Genomic DNA, 16,625 nt, shown 5'->3' with positions numbered 1-16,625 from the left:
CACCCTAATAGCTTTATAGAAGTTCCTGAACTTAGGCACAGGCGTACGGTAACAAATGTGGGGTATTAGAAGGTTGAGAAACTATACATGTATTTGCAAACAAAAAGTTATTTACAAAATATACTTCTTCAGGTTAGGTGCATCTCATGTGAAACATCATCAACAGACTGCATCATGGATGTGATTCTGCATTCATAAAAGAAATGGGATGAGATAAATATGTTGTGTAAATAATCATTCACAAGTTTTAACAACATTACTTGTGTTTGCAATGGGTAACGTCTACATGTAGGTTATGAACAATGTCGAACAATTGGTCTTGTAAAACACAGAAGACACTTCACGGGTTTAAAATGTACAATAAACTGATATTTATTGATGAAGACATTTCCTCCCATACAACATGAAGAACTTACATTGAAAATAAGCCAAATACAAATTTGAGACATTCATTTCATGCAATGTTAGATTAATATGTAACAAGTTCTCACATCTTTAAGGGTCTTCAAACAAATAGTATGTAAGTGTAAGTCAAAATTTGGTGAAGCTGTTCAGACACCTTTATATCCTGAGTAATATTAACACTTACTTTTTTCAATAAAATCTTTGGTCAATATACCAAACTTTCTATCATACACAACCAGATTTTTCATTGCTAATATGTATGCAATCAATACGGTATATCTGACGCGTACAAAATGTTGTTTGGCCTGTTTTTAATTTCATATACGACCATTTTACAATTTTGAGGATCTAACGTATATTATTAGGTAGGGCTTCAACAATTGTTTCTACTTGCATCACATTGTTCAGCACAATATCCAACCGTAGCCTGCAATAGGTGGGATATCATGAATTAAAACAAATTGACTGAAAAACTGAAGAAAAAATATATGCAGATTATAGCAGTATTGAGTATTATTTAGTTAAGGCATACCCAACATTGAAATTATGGAAATAAAATGACATCACCACAATTGTTCTTTGTTTGCATTATAATCATGAACAACAAGTTGATTTGCTGATGATACATAAGATGCAAAGTCCAAACAATATCAGTGGGCCAGTGGGTGACAAATGACTCTGAAAGAAAGTATACAGTAATTATTAATGTTCACTGTTTCAAAATATCTATTGTAATATATTTATGTTTGTTGAGCACATTTCTAATGAGATGTTAATAAAGTTTTGCTACAAGTGTTTCATGCATAAGCAATCAACAAGCATATTGTCAATTTATAACACATTAAAAACATGACTAGTGGTAAACAGTATAAAGTATAACTGTATAAGTGAGAACTACTTGACTATGTTGACATGGTTGTTTAGATTCCTCTGTAATAATAGAGATAGATTGCTTGATAAAAATATCTTCAGAATCCTACAAATAAAGACCATTATTTAATTTAAAATGTGTACAGACTTTTAATAAGTGTTGAAATAATGCATGCCTTCTTTAAATTACTTCAAAATTTTTTAGTTTTTTCTAGTGAAAGCAGTCCTACATATAGCCATTTCCAAGGACTTTTCATGAGAAACAATATCAATATGTACATTAAAAACCTGTGTTTTGGTGGTTAACTCTTGGTGCTTGTCATAATTTTCAGCAATATCTTCACTTTGTTCATTCTACATATAAATGAAAAAAAACCATAAACATAGCGTATTTTTATATCTACATAGTTTTACAATATATGTAAACTTACCAAATCCCAAATTCATTTTCTTGTTCAAAAAATTGAGATTCATATGACACACTGTTATTCTATTAACATATATGACATTGTGATTAAAGGATGTAGAGAATCCAGACTTGAAAATGGAAAATGTGCTCAGAATAATGGTTTTCCTTACACAACATTGTGGGCATAAATAAATTTGTACACATACTTTTGTTAATAAAACTGTGGTAATAAATATAAATTAATATGAAATTGTGCAACCAGAAACAATAAAAGAACACTTTAAAATTCCTACCGCATCATCTTTTGTGTGTTTCCTTTCCTCTCCACGTTATTGTAAAAGAAGTCATTTGAGCGTCTGAATTTCTTCCTGAATTGATACATTTTGCAAGTGTACCCAAAAAATAATACCCCGATTTATAAAAACCAGTACTAGAATTAGTCTAAGTACCATTCTCCCAGCCAGACTCCGATAGATATTTAAAAAAGTACTAAGCATAGTACTGAGTGACTGAGCCCTGTTGATCGATTTCCTTGCTTCGAACTTTTGATGTTGCAAACTCCTAAAAAGTATGAATACACGAAGAAATATTGTTCTCATACATGAACTTTGAAACATGTAGTAAATGGAAGCCCTGAAATTTCTTTTTAAGCTGCACCAGTCGGATGGTTGTATTTGTGGTTGTATATGCCATTTTACGGCAGCGAAACATACCACAATCGTTCAAACGCCATATTGAATATTGACTAGTTTGCATGTTTCCATCAGTCAAAGGTAGAAACGTCATCATTGTTTGTGACCGACGACCATACCGACGACCCCATGACAATTAATACCAATTTTCGAAATCATTTTCGGCATTGTTTTACTGAGAAAGCAAACAATTGCCTCAAAGCTTTTGCCAACTTGCCAACATTCAATCATGGTTATGCTTGAATTGCGAGTTACAATGAAAAGGATCATCAACTTTGTCTATGGAATTTTCCTTGTTGTAAGTTTGTAGAATGTTACAAATGCTTGACTTTAATGTACTTTCGCGATCTTTTATTAGAAGAGGAAAACTCGCTATTTGCAAATTTGATGCTGTAATAAATTCGCATTCTTAAAAAAAGTTTGACCAAATATTGCAGTGGAAACTGTGAACATGTACGGAATGGCACTGGTATCTTGTTAAGACTCTTCAAGATGCTCTTTCCAACATTCAGATTTTTGTTGTGACTGAGAAGCAATCCACGAAGGTGTCTTCAAGTTGCATAATGTAATTTAAATAGCACGATGAAGGAGCAGTCAGCCCACCAAAGTTGAGTTCTTTATATGCCTTGAAATAGCAAAGCAAATTACCATCATTGTTTATGTTATTTGAAGTCAAATTGTTCTTTCATTGGAGACAGCTGTGGATTTTGAAAGCTTTGCTTAGCAAATATCCTGAAACATAGGCAGCAGCATTTTTGAGCAATAAATTGTTGCTAATATTTTGTTCTCAGTAGTCATTTTACCAATCAACAGTGAGTTATTTGGAGCTTTTGCATGGGTAAGTGGCATACTAAATGTTTGGGCTTTTTTTATAATTGTGTTAGCAGAGTGTGTATATCTTTAACAGTTTTTTTCGAAGAGGTCAAAAGTGAACTGAAAAAAAACTTTCAAAAAGCCCTGATAAATTGTATTGGCGTGGGATTGTCAAAATTACCTCCTTGCTGGCGTATTGTTCCAAAAACTCTAGAGCATCTGTGTTTAATCTTGAACGTCAAATTTTTCACACGGCCACGGCACAGCATTTCATACAGGTCTCGATAGAATTGTACACATTGGTTGTACATGAAAAAGCATAAAAATATGTTGATTGTATGTTCTCTTTTCAGCACGATACTGAGGGTAGGTCTTGATTGCGTTTATTAACAACAGCTTTGATTTGGTCGTCTCAGGATAAATATTTCAACTTTTCAAGTAAAACGCCAAGATTTTTGAGTTGTAAGTTTATCTTGCTGCCATCGTGGCGGAAGTAGCGCATGCGCATTAAAATTTAGGACCGCATTTTTTGCTAAGTGGCCCTTCTGTTACGTGATCTATTCTGTGTCTTTGTATTACATAACAAATGCCCAACGACGCAACGTATCAACTCAAACGATGCAGATATTTGACGCTTAATTCTTCAGAACGTTGAATTTATCTGAAAGATTGAATGTTCAAAGCTCCAACCGTCGACCAGCAAAAGGTTTGTAAGATAAAACATAAAGAATTATCATGTGTGTTTACGATGTATAAATGTGACCTTAAATACAAAATGTTTGTCATATTTAATTAATATATTTTTACTAAATATTAGTCCCACCTTAGTACTATGAAATATACATCATAGATACCTGTAGCAATTTGTAATCCTGTAATTGTATACCAATCAAACGAAGTTGCAAAATACAAACAATTTACTTACGAAAATAATTACTGCGATCAAAGGAAGGCCTGTTTATCGTTATGTATTTGTTTGCCAAGGAATTCAAAGTGCTTGCTAGCATGCAATTATATTCATCTTTGGGTCCGGACGGTATGTTTATAAAATATGTGTTATTTCATTATACTTGTGATCAGTGGCATAGCTAGCGAAAAACATTTGGTCGGGCTCACGAGGCGCCACCATGGTTGGCGCCGAGCGATAAAATTTTCCGAATTTAGACTCCCTAGAACGTCGGAAAAGGCTATCTTAGAAAGCAAACGCGTGATATTTATGCAGGAAATAGAACCATTTTGGTTAATTTAAATTGCCGAAGGATCATATAGTAAAGCAGAGAAACAGTTCAAAAATAAGTTGTAGAAAATCATCGACGAAGTCGGATGACACGAATGCGCGTAATATGATCTTATATAATTACGTTGGGAATTTCAAGTCATTGCTAAATAAAGGCCTGTAAATAAAAAACTACACGGTAGAATTTTTTAAACTTGGCCATATTGTAGATATTCTTATTGTCTATAACATATCCAAAATCTGGATATGGCACAAAAAAATAAATTGTAGAAAATCATATACAAAGTCGGATGACACGAATGCGCGTAATATGATCTTATATAATTAGGTTGAGAATTTCAAGTCATTGCTATACAAAGGCCTGTAAATAAAAAACTACACGGTAGAATTTTTTTAAACTTTGCCATATTGTAGATATTCTTATTGTCTATAACATATCCAAAATCTGGATGTGGCACAAAAAAATAAGTTGTAGAAAATCATCGACAAATACGGATGACACGAATGCGCGTAATATGATCTTACATAATTAGGTTGAGAATTTCAAGTCATTGCTAAACAAAGGCCTGTAAATAAAAACTACACGGTAGAATTTTTTTAATATATCCAAAATCTAGAGAGTGAACAAAAATTATTAATACAATTCACTTTTTACTAAATTGTTTAAAAGTAGTAAACTCTGTTTGGTTGTTAGTGCCAATTTAATTATGCAGTGACGTAATATTGCTGGTTATTTTTCTTGAAAATTTGTTCTAGTTGCTCATCGCTTTAATTTTTTCAAAATTTAGTGAATCTACTGAAGGAAATGACTTGTTTTTGGAGTAGTCGTGACCAAATATTACTTTAATCCAGGACCTTTACGTCACGGTATAATTAGACATGTGCATTATTTATATTGTATTTTTACAGACTTACTAGATAATTACCTTACTTTATTATCTTATAATTAGAAATCGGCTATTATTTTTCTTTCTATCGCATTTTTTTACGTTGTTGACACGATCAGAATATCGATTAACAATTTCAATTTTTCTGAAAATGTTCCTCTTGCATTCTGAACTGATTTTCTATCATTTATATTTTTGTGCCACCTCCAGATTTTGGATATGTTATAGACAAGAATATCTACAATATGGCCAAGTTTAAAAAAATTCTACCGTGTAGATTTTTATTTACAGGCCTTTATTTAGCAATGACTTGAAATTCTAAACGTAATTATATAAGATCATATTACGCGCATTCGTGTCATCCGACTTTGTCGATGATTTTCTACAACTTATATTTTTGTGCCATCTCCAGATTTTCGATATGTTATAGACAATATAATTATCTATATTCTGGCCAAGTTTAAAAAAATTCTACCGTGTAGTTTTTAAATTATAGGCTAATTAAGAGAAATGGAAAGTACACTGTAATATAAATCTTAGTGTTTTCTTCAATTTCTTGACTTTTATACATTTTTTGTGATGGTTAAGGACAGTAAAATAGTAATAAACAGTCAAGAATTGTTTTTTACTGTTGTATTTGATGGAAAACGTGTTTTAAAGACGATTTTTCGATTTATCATTTTGAATGATAAATTTTAGTCGAATGTGGTGATGAGTGTTGTGATGAATGTTGTGTTGATTGTGGTGCCCAATATGGTGCCAATTTCACGGTAGTAAATGCAAGCTCTTGCCTAGACAAGTATAAAACAGCTTTGTTATGGTTTTCAACATTTCCCTGTTTTGCCTTACCTCCTCGTTATGACGCTGAATCTCTTCACGTCTGGCTTGTGACATGACACAGTCGACACGAGGCTGAAACCGTAGGTCTATGCAAATTATTGAAGAATATATTCTTATGTCTGTTTTGTAACGTAAACTTTAAGGTAAAATATCATGTTTTTAATTTTTCTAAAGGCTGTTTGATAGGATACTGCAGTTGGTAAAAGCTGTAGCATACATGCTCTCTGTTATTATTAGTTTTAGGTTCTTTGTAATTTTAAGACGGTTTTGGTGAAGTTAAATCAATTAAAAATAAGTTTGATTTCGTCATCATGTAAATCCGACTTCAATGGAAACTAATAAGGGTTGTATAATATTTTTATTTGCTTGATTTTATCTTGTTGATGTATACCAAATTTTGTACAGATGGAATCGTCAGGAATAAGAAATCTGTCTTACATTCAGCAAATAATTAACGTGGTGCAAAAGGAACTTGCTCAGTTTTCATTAAACAATGGAACTCTCGTTACAAATCAACTTATGGAGAATGGGATGATACACACAACAGTGGTAACAAATTTTACAATTTAGAATCAAGAAGAAAGTTAGACCAAAAAACTCGACAAAAATATCAGGATGGAGATACCAGTAAGTGGGACTGTACGATATTATTTGATGCAATAATTTTTCAAATTCAATTACAAGCACCTTGACAAAACAAAAGGATGCTGTTCATACACTTCGTTGTGAAAGAAACAAGTACGCACATTGGTATGAAAGGGAATGCTCAGATGATGATTTTATGATATAGTCAACATCATTGAAAATCATTTCAAGATTTGAAATTTTCTTGATGAAATCATTGAAATAAAAAATCATCGAAACTGTTTTAATTCGTTCCAAGTTCTTCCTTCAAAATCTAATCATTTTTTTGTTGAACGCACTGAATTACGAAATAAAATTATAAAAGATCTTGAAAAATTAAGAATTGATAACAATGATAAACTGACATATTTTTACATCACTGGTAATCCTGGCAGTGGTAAATCGCAACTTGCAAGACAGGTTTGTGAAAAAATGTCGTGTGATTGGAAAAATAGAACTTCGTTTGTAATGACTCTCGATGGAAAAAATGAGGAATCTCTTTTAAAAACTTACTGTGAACTTGGATACCGTTTAAACTGTGATAAGTGTATGATTAAAAAATTTGAAGATGAAAATTGTTCCATCGCAGACAAAGTGAAGAATTTGCGATCGTTAGTATCCACACGATTAAAATTCTGGCAAAATTGGTTGATCATTGTAGACAACGTGGTACAGCTCAGCAAAATTTCTTTGATACTCCCCCAAGTAGGTGATCCCATGTGGATAAATGGACAAATCATAGTAACTATCCAGAACACAGATGCCGTACCTCAAGACGATGAGTTTAACAAACATATTTCTATCAGAAGTGGAATGAATGATAAAGAATGTTGTCAACTGTTGGAAAATTACACTAAAGATGATAATACTGTTGATCTATTGTTGAATGAAGTATCCCACGCATTAGATCGTCAACCGCTGGCTTTGGCTGCCGCTGGTTTTTATTTCAGTCGTGTAAACAAAGCAAACTGCTCATTTACTTGGAAACAATATTTAAAGAAAATATCTTCAGAAGAACAAGAAAACATGGACGCCACTTTTGTTAAATTTAACTCGGTGTATCCTAGAAGTATGTTACAAGCTTCACTTTTAGCTGTCAGACAAAATGCTGAAGAATCCACAATATTGGCAAATGTTATTAACTTTTTTTCCGTGATATCGTTTGATCCTATACCACGAGACATTATTATTTGTTATGTTCAAAAAATAGATCCCAAACACTCAAAGGAAGATATATGTCTTTGTTTAAAGGACTGCTCATTGTTCTTGCATTCAGAAAATAATGACATTAGTCTACATCGCATTGTTCACAAAGCAATTATTGTTTATCAATCTGAACATTCAAATGAAGAACATGAAAAGGAAAGTAACGTTGATCAAATATCTAAAGCACTTTACATGTTTAAAGAGACAGACGACGAAATCAAATTAATGCCACATCTAAAAAAAATTGTTCAATTATTAAAGACCAACAAGACAAAAATCAACATGAACACTTTACAAGTTTTCCAATATTTTGTTGACAGATTAAGTCATTTTGGAAAATACGATCTTGCTTTTGAACTATTGGATAAATTTAAATCAGAAGAATCTATTTATGATAAAGCTTGGTATTTTAATATCCTTGGTCTTTTATACTGTGTTACCGGGAAGTATAGCAAAGCTAAAAATCATCACGAAAAAGCTCTGGAAATTCAAAAACAATCGTTAGGTCCAAATCATGTTAATGTTGCTACGTCTTTAAACAATCTTGGTAATGTGTATAATGCAACTGGAAACTACGACAAAGCGATAGAGTTTTACGAAAAAGCTCTAGAAATTCAAAAACATTCGTTAAGTGCAAATCATGTTGCTGTCGCTGGGTCTTTAAACAATCTTGGTACGGTGTTACATTGTACTGGAAACTACGACAAAGCTATAGAATTTCATGAAAAAGCTCTGGAAATTCAAAAACAATCCTTAGGTCCAAATCATGTTGATGTTGCTGCATTTTTAAACAATCTTGGTAGTGTGTATAATGATACTGGAAACTACGAGAAAGCTATAGAATTTCATGAAAAAGCACTGGAAATTCAAAAACAATCGTTAGGTCCAAATCATGTTTATGTCGCTGGGTCTTTAAACAATCTTGGTAATGTGTATAGGGGTACTGGAAACTACGACAAAGCTATAGAGTATTATGAAAAAGCTCTGGAAATTCAAAAACAATCGTTAGGTCCAAATCATGTTTATGTCGCTAAGTCGTATAACAATCTTGGTAATGTGAATAGTTGTACTGGAAACTACGACAAAGCTATAGAGTTTATGAAAAGCTCTGGAAATTAAAAACAATCGTTAGGTCCAAATCATGTTGATGTCGCTACGTCTTTAAACAATCTTGGTAATGGTGTTACATGAACTGGAAACTACGACAAAGCTAAAGAGCTTTATGAAAAGCTCTGGAAAAAAACAATCCTTAGGTCCAAATCATGTTGATGTCGCTGCGTCTTTAAACAATCTTGGTTTATTGTTTAAAAAAACTGAAAACTACGACAAAGCTATAGAGTTTTATGAAAAAGCTCTGGAAATTCGAAAACAATCGTTAGGTCCAACTCATGTTGATGTCGCTGCGTCTTTAAACAATCTTGGTACGGTGTTACATGAAACTAAAAACTACGACAAAGCTAAAGAGCTTTATGAAGAAGCTCTGGAAATTAAAAAACAATCCTTAGGTCCAAATCATGTTGATGTAGCTATGTCTTTAAACAATCTTGGTAATGTGTATTCTATCATTGGAAACTACGACAAAGGTAAAGAGCTTCACGAAAAAGCTCTGGAAATTAAAAAACAATCGTTAGGTCCAAATCATGTTGATATTGCTGGGTCTTTAAACAATCTTGGTAATGTGTATTTTAAAACTGGAAACTACGACAAAGCTATAGAGTTTTACGAAAATGCTCTGGAAATTCAAAAACAATCGTTAGGTCCAAATGATGTTGATGTCGCTAGGTCTTTAAACAAACTTGGTATGGTGTTACATGAAACTGGAAACTACGACAGAGCTAAAGAGCTTTATGAAAAAGCTCTGGAAATTCGAAAACAATCGTTAGGTACAAATCATGTTGATGTTGCTGCGTCTTTAAACAATCTTGGTTTATTGTTTAAAAAAACTGAAAACTACGACAAAGCTATAGAGTTTTACGAAAAAGCTCTGGAAATTCGAAAACAATCGTTAGGTCCAACTCATGTTGATATCGCTGCGTCTTTAAACAATCTTGGTACGGTGTTACATGAAACTGGAAACTACGACAAAGCTAAAGAGCTTTATGAAAAAGCTCTGGAAATTCGAAAACAATCGTTAGGTCCATATCATGTTGATGTTGCTGCGTCTTTAAACAATCTTGGTTTATTGTTTAAAAAAACTGAAAACTACGACAAAGCTATAGAGTTTTACGAAAAAGCTCTGGAAATTAAAAAACAATCGTTAGGTGCAAATCATGTTGATGTTGCTACGTCTTTAAACAATCTCCGTTTATTGTTTAAATCAACTGGAAACTACGACAAAGCTATAGAGTTACATGGAAAAGCTCTGGAAATTCAAAACAATCGTTAGGTCCAAATCATGTTGATGTCGCTGCGTCTTTAAACAATCTTGGTATGGTGTTATGAAAACTGGAAACTACGACAAAGCTAAAGAGTTTTATGAAAAAGCTCTGGAAATTCAAAAACAATCGTTAGGTCCAAATCATGTTGATGTCGCTAGGTCTTTAAACAATTTTGGTAAGGTGTTACATGAAACTGGAAACTACGACAAAGCTATAGAGTTTATGAAAAGCTCTGGAAATTCGAAAACAATCGTTAGGTCCAAATCATGTTGATGTCGCTGCGTCTTTAAACAATCTTGGTTTATTGTTTAAAAACTGAAAACTACGACAAAGCTATAGAGTTTACGAAAAAGCTCTAAAATTCGAAAACAATCGTTAGGTCCAAATCATGTTGATGTTGCTGCGTCTTTAAACAATCTTGGTTTATTGTTTAAAAACTGGAAACTACGACAAAGCTATAGAGTTTTACGAAAAGCTCTGGAAATTGAAAACAATCGTTAGGTCCAAATCATGTTGATGTCGCTGCGTCTTTAAACAATCTTGGTACGGTGTTACATGAAACTGGAAACTACGACAAAGCTAAAGAGTTTATGAAAAGCTCTGGAAATTAAAAACAATCGTTAGGTCCAAATCATGTTGATGTCGCTATGTCTTTAAACAATCTTGGTAATGTGTATTCTATCACTGGAAACTACGACAAAGCTAAAGAGCTTCACGAAAAGCTCTGGAAATTCGAAAACAATCGTTAGGTCCAAATCATGTTGATGTCGCTACGTCTTTAAACAATCTTGGTAATGTGTTTATGATACTGGAAACTACGACAAAGCTATAGAGTTTTACGAAAAGCTCTGGAAATTCAAAACAATCGTTAGGTCCAAATCATGTTGATGTCGCTAAGTCTTTAAACAATCTTGGTAATGTATAGTTGTACTGGAAACTACGACAAAGCTATAGAGTTTTATGAAAAGCTCTGGAAATTCAAAACAATCGTTAGGTCCAAATCATGTTGATGTCGCTACGTCTTTAAACAATCTTGGTAATGGTGTTACATGAAACTGGAAACTACGACAAGCTATAGAGTTTTGAAAAGCTCTGGAAATTCAAAACAATCGTTAGGTCCAAATCATGTTGATGTTGCTGTTTTAAACAATCTTGGTTTATTGTTTAAAACTGGAAACTACGACAAAGCTATAGAGCTTTATGAAAAGCTCTGGAAATTCAAAAACAATCGTTAGGTCCAAATCATGTTGATGTTGCTGGGTCTTTAAACAATCTTGGTATTGTTTAAAAAACTGGAAACTACGACAAAGCTATAGAGTTTTACGAAAAGCTCTGGAAATTCAAAACAATCGTTAGGTCCAAATCATGTTGATGTCGCTAAGTCTTTAAACAATCTTGGTAATGTGTATATTGTAACTGGAAACTACGACAAAGCGATAGAGTTTTATGAAAAAGCTCTGGAAATTCAAAAACAATTGTTAGGTCTAAACCATGTTGATGTCGCTACGTCTTTAAACAATCTTGGTACGGTATTACATGAAACTGGAAACTACGACAAAGCTATAGAGCTTTATGAAAAAGCTCTGGAAATTCAAAAACAACCGTTAGGTTCGAATCATGTTGATGTCGCTAGGTCTTTAAACAATCTTGATTTATTGTTTAAAAAAACTGAAAACTACGACAAAGCTATACAGTTTTACAAAAAAGCTCTGGAAATTCAAAAACAATCGTTAGGTCCAAATCATGTTGATGTTGCTACGTCTTTAAACAATCTTGGTACGGTGTTACATGAAACTGGAAACTACGACAAAGCTATAGAGTTTCATGTAAAAGCTCTGGAAATTCGAAAACAATCGTTAGGTCCATATCATGTTGATGTTGCTGCGTCTTTAAACAATCTTGGTAATGTGTATTCTAAAACAGGAAACTACGACAAAGCTATAGAGTTTCATGAAAAAGCTCTAGAAATTCGAAAACAATCGTTAGGAACTAGTCAGGTTGATGTCGTTAAGTCTTTTAAAAAATCTAGGTGTGTTGTATTATGAAACTCGGGAGTATGACAAAGCTTTACAGTTACACTTTGGTAGCTACGTGTTTCAAAGAAAATTGTGCGTTCTAAATTATATTAAGCCGATTTTTAACACATAGACAGTAGGAGCAAGGCTTCCACCTGTCAAGTCAGCTCCCCTCTCCCTCAGAAGGTATTTTTGGTAGTGAATAAAACGTTGGCAATTTGCATTTTGTGAGGTAAAATGAACCTAAAGATGTAATGATCCTTGTCTATATATAGTTTCACTGATATCTAGTCAATAAATTTACTCTACAGCCGGAAATCCTCCTAAGTAGAACTTAGAACTGCCCATGCCCTGAATCTGACATTCTTCTTTAGACTTTATTTCTAAAGTAATTTGCTTTTATGTTATAACCAAGTAGTAATTTTTATTGTATGATTTACAAACATACTAAAGTATATTGGGATGACAGAATTCTGTTAAATAAATACTATCCTGTTAGTTGTTCATATTCTTTGATACATTCAGTAACTTTTTACCCAGTTCCATAATCCTATGACCATATTCCAGGTTCCTATAATTTCCAGGGGCACACCTTCATACCATACATACCACCAGCTGCGAATTAATGGTGTCCAATGTGCAATTTGCACATCGTTTTACTAAATGAAATAATTGCACATCACTTTTCAAGCGATGTGCAAAATCATTTTAACGAAAACACTGTCGTAAATCATATGAATTTGTTAAGCTTAAAAATTAATTTAGCAATTAAACATATATAAATTAACACATCGATTTGATTATGCCTCTAAACAAACACTTTGTCAAAAATTGCACATCGTTTTTCAAACTAACCGCACACATACCACCCCACCATGCTGCAGCCAATATTCCTGTGCTGTCACTTTCCCTGCCATGAAACATAGAACAAGAGCACAATTGAAACCAGGAATCTTTTGCCATCATCAGCATCGTAAGCAATCATTTGTGCATCATGACCACTGGACCAACCCAACCTGCATAACTGACAGATTTTAAAAGCATCACGTTCAGGTATGTTATATGTCACTGGAAACTTTGGTTCACTGGTTCTACTCATTAATTCCCGTAGTTGAAGATATGACTCCCAACTGTTTTTAAAGTAGCCCCAAGATTTCTTGTTTTCTTCTATATCATGACCAACCTTCTCAATGTATTCCCAAACTTTGTGTAAAACACTTAAAAGTCCTGCTCCCATTTTTTTGGAGCCATCTTCTGTATAGCATAGGCTGTAAATAAAGCTGCAGTAACAGCCCCAAGATAACCTATAAATAAAATCATTATCTTTAAAGATTGCTAATTTTAGGTCACTTACATTATGATGACTCTATTTACATAATAGCGGCATTTTGATATGGATCATAAATTCAATGACTGTAGTAGTAAAGATATTAAAGCAAAACAGTAATGGCAATTTAAACAGTTTTTAGAAGACAGAAATTTGGAAATGTGGAAAAGCGATAAAAGGGATGGATCAAAGATATGGTCATTTAAAGTGAGCAATGTTAGAAGGATGGAGGCATTTGAGATGTGGTTCTAGAAAATGATGGATTGCATAGACTTATGCAAACCTAAGGAGAACCATCTTTTATTTCATTTATAAATTGATATTAGATAAAAGGATATGAAACATTCATGGTAATGGCTTGTTCAAGTAAGTAATCGAAGGAAGAGTTGAAGATAAAACATCTAAGAAAAGCAAAAGGATTGAAAAGCTAAATTACTATAAAGGTTTGTTAAAATGAAAAGAAATGCAGATAACAAGAAAACCTAGCAAACTTTATACAAAGCAACACTTGTTGATAGACAAAACACTAGACATTAGTGACTTGATAATTGATACATGATCTTAAATCGTTGCTTTATTATGAAAGGTGAATACCTGTGGGGTGATTATGAGTCATCCTTCCACTTTCAACAGCAATTTCAATTAACATTTCAATTTGATCTTCACAAGGAAAGATCAAACCTATACACATGGATCTCATAGCTGCACCACATCCTTCACCTCGTTCATTAAATGGTATAATGTAACCTTTTTCCTCAAGAGGTTGTAACATGAAACATGCCTTTGTTGTGGTCTGACCAGGAGCTCTTTCCCACATATCCTCAGCACATGTCTTCTTGTACTTTGTAGCCATAATGCTCAATAACTCTTCCGTTGTTGTCCATTCAGAAACCAACACTTCTGCTGTAGCAATGTGTAGTACAGTGTCGTCACTAACCCTCCATCCTTTAATGTCAATTTTATCAAGTCCTCCGAGTTTTTCTAGTTCTTCATGAATTTGAGTACCACTGTAACAGAATTCCCACAAACCATTCTTATAACCTAGAGCATCCCCACTCCACTGAGAACCATAACTGCTTCGTATTTCGGATAATTGGACCGTATTTTCAAGAGCCATTTTAATATGTTTACTTCACCGTAGTTTAATGAATTTTTTGAAACACGGGGAAAGTACTAAGCTTCCTCAACTTAGTCAACTAATAAAACGTAAAATCTTTTCTTTGCTTTGTTTCAATATTGTTTCATACTATTGTTTAGATTTAGACGAGAGCGTTGGGAGACTGGGACTGTTATTTTGTAATCCTTAATCTTTACCCGATTCCATGATCTTCAATCTGATTAACATGTTGTTTCTTGCAAAGATTCTTTAAAATTTTAAAGTTTCTTCCTTATATCATGGATTATCCGACACGGATTTAATCCAAACTTGACAATTTGATTGCATATATACTAAAAAACAGTGTATTGGGAATCGAGCCCAAAGACTAAATTTTCCGCTCTTTGAAGATACCCCACAGTTGGGCTGTTTTTTTTCTTGGAAAGTTCAGACGATTTTGGCTATTGAACATATTTTGAATATTTTATAGTTCGAAAATTTGATCTTTGTAGAATTTTTGAAGCTCCAACTTGGTAAGTTATTGCTTGATCGTAATAGACAAAAACAGGTCAAGAGCTTTGTTGTTCAATTGCACTTCACAATTTAAAGTCACAAACAATAAACAATTATCAGCTTTTTTATAATGCCGGTTTAGCGTTAAAATGCTTAAATATCCAACTTTACGCCCCAAATACATGCAAGTTTAACTTTCACATTTACAATAAGTGTTAAGTAAATAAATATAAAAAATAATTAAACTGAAATCACCCAAACTGTTCTAAAATGCAGAATTGCTTAAACATGACGCTGTTTTTTTAACGAAAGTGAAGATGGCTGTAAATTTTAGCTGATAGACCCTAGGTTCGCTCAGCTAAGCATCCATAGCCTTCAAATTGCTTTTTGTTCCATGGTTGTATATGACAAGTAGTACAAGTTTAGTCCCACACCAAGGTCACTGTTTTTTTTGATGACTTAACCGAAATAAAAATCCCTAATGGAAAACCTGAACGGTATAAACCAAAACCGAACACAACGGCACGAGAATTTGAGAATACTGAAGAGGAAAACCATTAGGATTTCAGCCGAAGTTCCGCGCCCGGGGACCCTTAGAAACAAAAATCTTTACTTACCTTTGCAACGATGCAAATACCAAAAAAAAGAAAAAACCGTCAATTTCTCAAAAAACACCTTCAAGTCCAAAAATCTTTTAAGTATTTTAGTTATGGATATAATTCGCCATTTTTAACGTACATACAACTTACGTACAAACCGCCACATTTTAGTTTTACCGCACGTAAACCGATCAGCGAACTCGACAATTTTCTACTATGGACGAGAAAATTGTGTAATTTGATGGGAATTTCTTTTAACGTGTTTTCTTATCTAATCCACATCCGAATCAGTCGCACCTAGCGCCACCTTAGCAGTCCCTATTTTGCATCGTTTCATTCAGTGCTTTGCGCGCTCGGTGCCACTAACGCTTAAAGTTGCTGCATGACATGGATTAGATAAATGTACTTCAAAATATTTTAAGCAGAGAGACTAAATTTAATATTTTTTGAAACAAATTAGAACACTTGAAGAAGCACACGTTAAGTTTGGTTACCGAGAGACCGTGGATGGTTTAACCAAACAACCGGCAGCGCTTGATTTAAGTTATGTCTTAGTTTGACAATTATCATATAGATGACTAGATAGCAACGCGAATGGTGAACATGGAAACCATCGTGTAACTATTTTGTATCATATGTGACAACGTCTGCGGTTTGTCTTCATGGTAACCATCAAAGAAAATAAACAACGTGCTTTTATTAAAACTATGTTTC

The 16,625-nt window shown here is 33.4% G+C and overlaps 3 long non-coding RNA genes across 5 annotated transcripts; 2 read left to right on the top strand and 1 right to left on the bottom strand.

The window, feature by feature from the left end:
• Positions 1-1,061: 1,061 nt before the first annotated feature.
• Positions 1,062-2,165, bottom strand: LOC124456722. 3 transcript variants are annotated; one of them, XR_006952409.1, is made up of 5 exons: positions 1,978-2,119; positions 1,707-1,765; positions 1,564-1,629; positions 1,304-1,381; positions 1,062-1,083 (listed from the first exon to the last, which is right to left on the bottom strand). It is a non-coding gene; the product is annotated as an uncharacterized LOC124456722 (long non-coding RNA). The 3 variants fall into 3 exon arrangements; XR_006952410.1 differs by lacking the exon at positions 1,062-1,083 and adding an exon at positions 2,134-2,165 and having other exon boundaries at positions 1,208-1,381; positions 1,978-2,052; XR_006952408.1 differs by lacking the exon at positions 1,062-1,083 and having other exon boundaries at positions 1,208-1,381.
• Positions 2,166-3,783: 1,618 nt separating this feature from the next.
• Positions 3,784-6,728, top strand: LOC124456733. The gene is made up of 2 exons (XR_006952422.1): positions 3,784-3,895; positions 6,559-6,728. It is a non-coding gene; the product is annotated as an uncharacterized LOC124456733 (long non-coding RNA).
• Positions 6,729-13,412: 6,684 nt separating this feature from the next.
• On the top strand, positions 13,413-14,119 carry LOC124456748. The gene is made up of 3 exons (XR_006952440.1): positions 13,413-13,429; positions 13,839-13,910; positions 14,030-14,119. It is a non-coding gene; the product is annotated as an uncharacterized LOC124456748 (long non-coding RNA).
• Positions 14,120-16,625: the final 2,506 nt, after the last annotated feature.

This window comes from Xenia sp. Carnegie-2017, unplaced genomic scaffold, assembly GCF_021976095.1.
Source record: "Xenia sp. Carnegie-2017 unplaced genomic scaffold, XeniaSp_v1 HiC_scaffold_6, whole genome shotgun sequence".
NCBI classification, from domain to species: domain Eukaryota; kingdom Metazoa; phylum Cnidaria; class Anthozoa; order Malacalcyonacea; family Xeniidae; genus Xenia; species Xenia sp. Carnegie-2017.
This window is presented reverse-complemented; position numbering and strand designations above follow the sequence as displayed.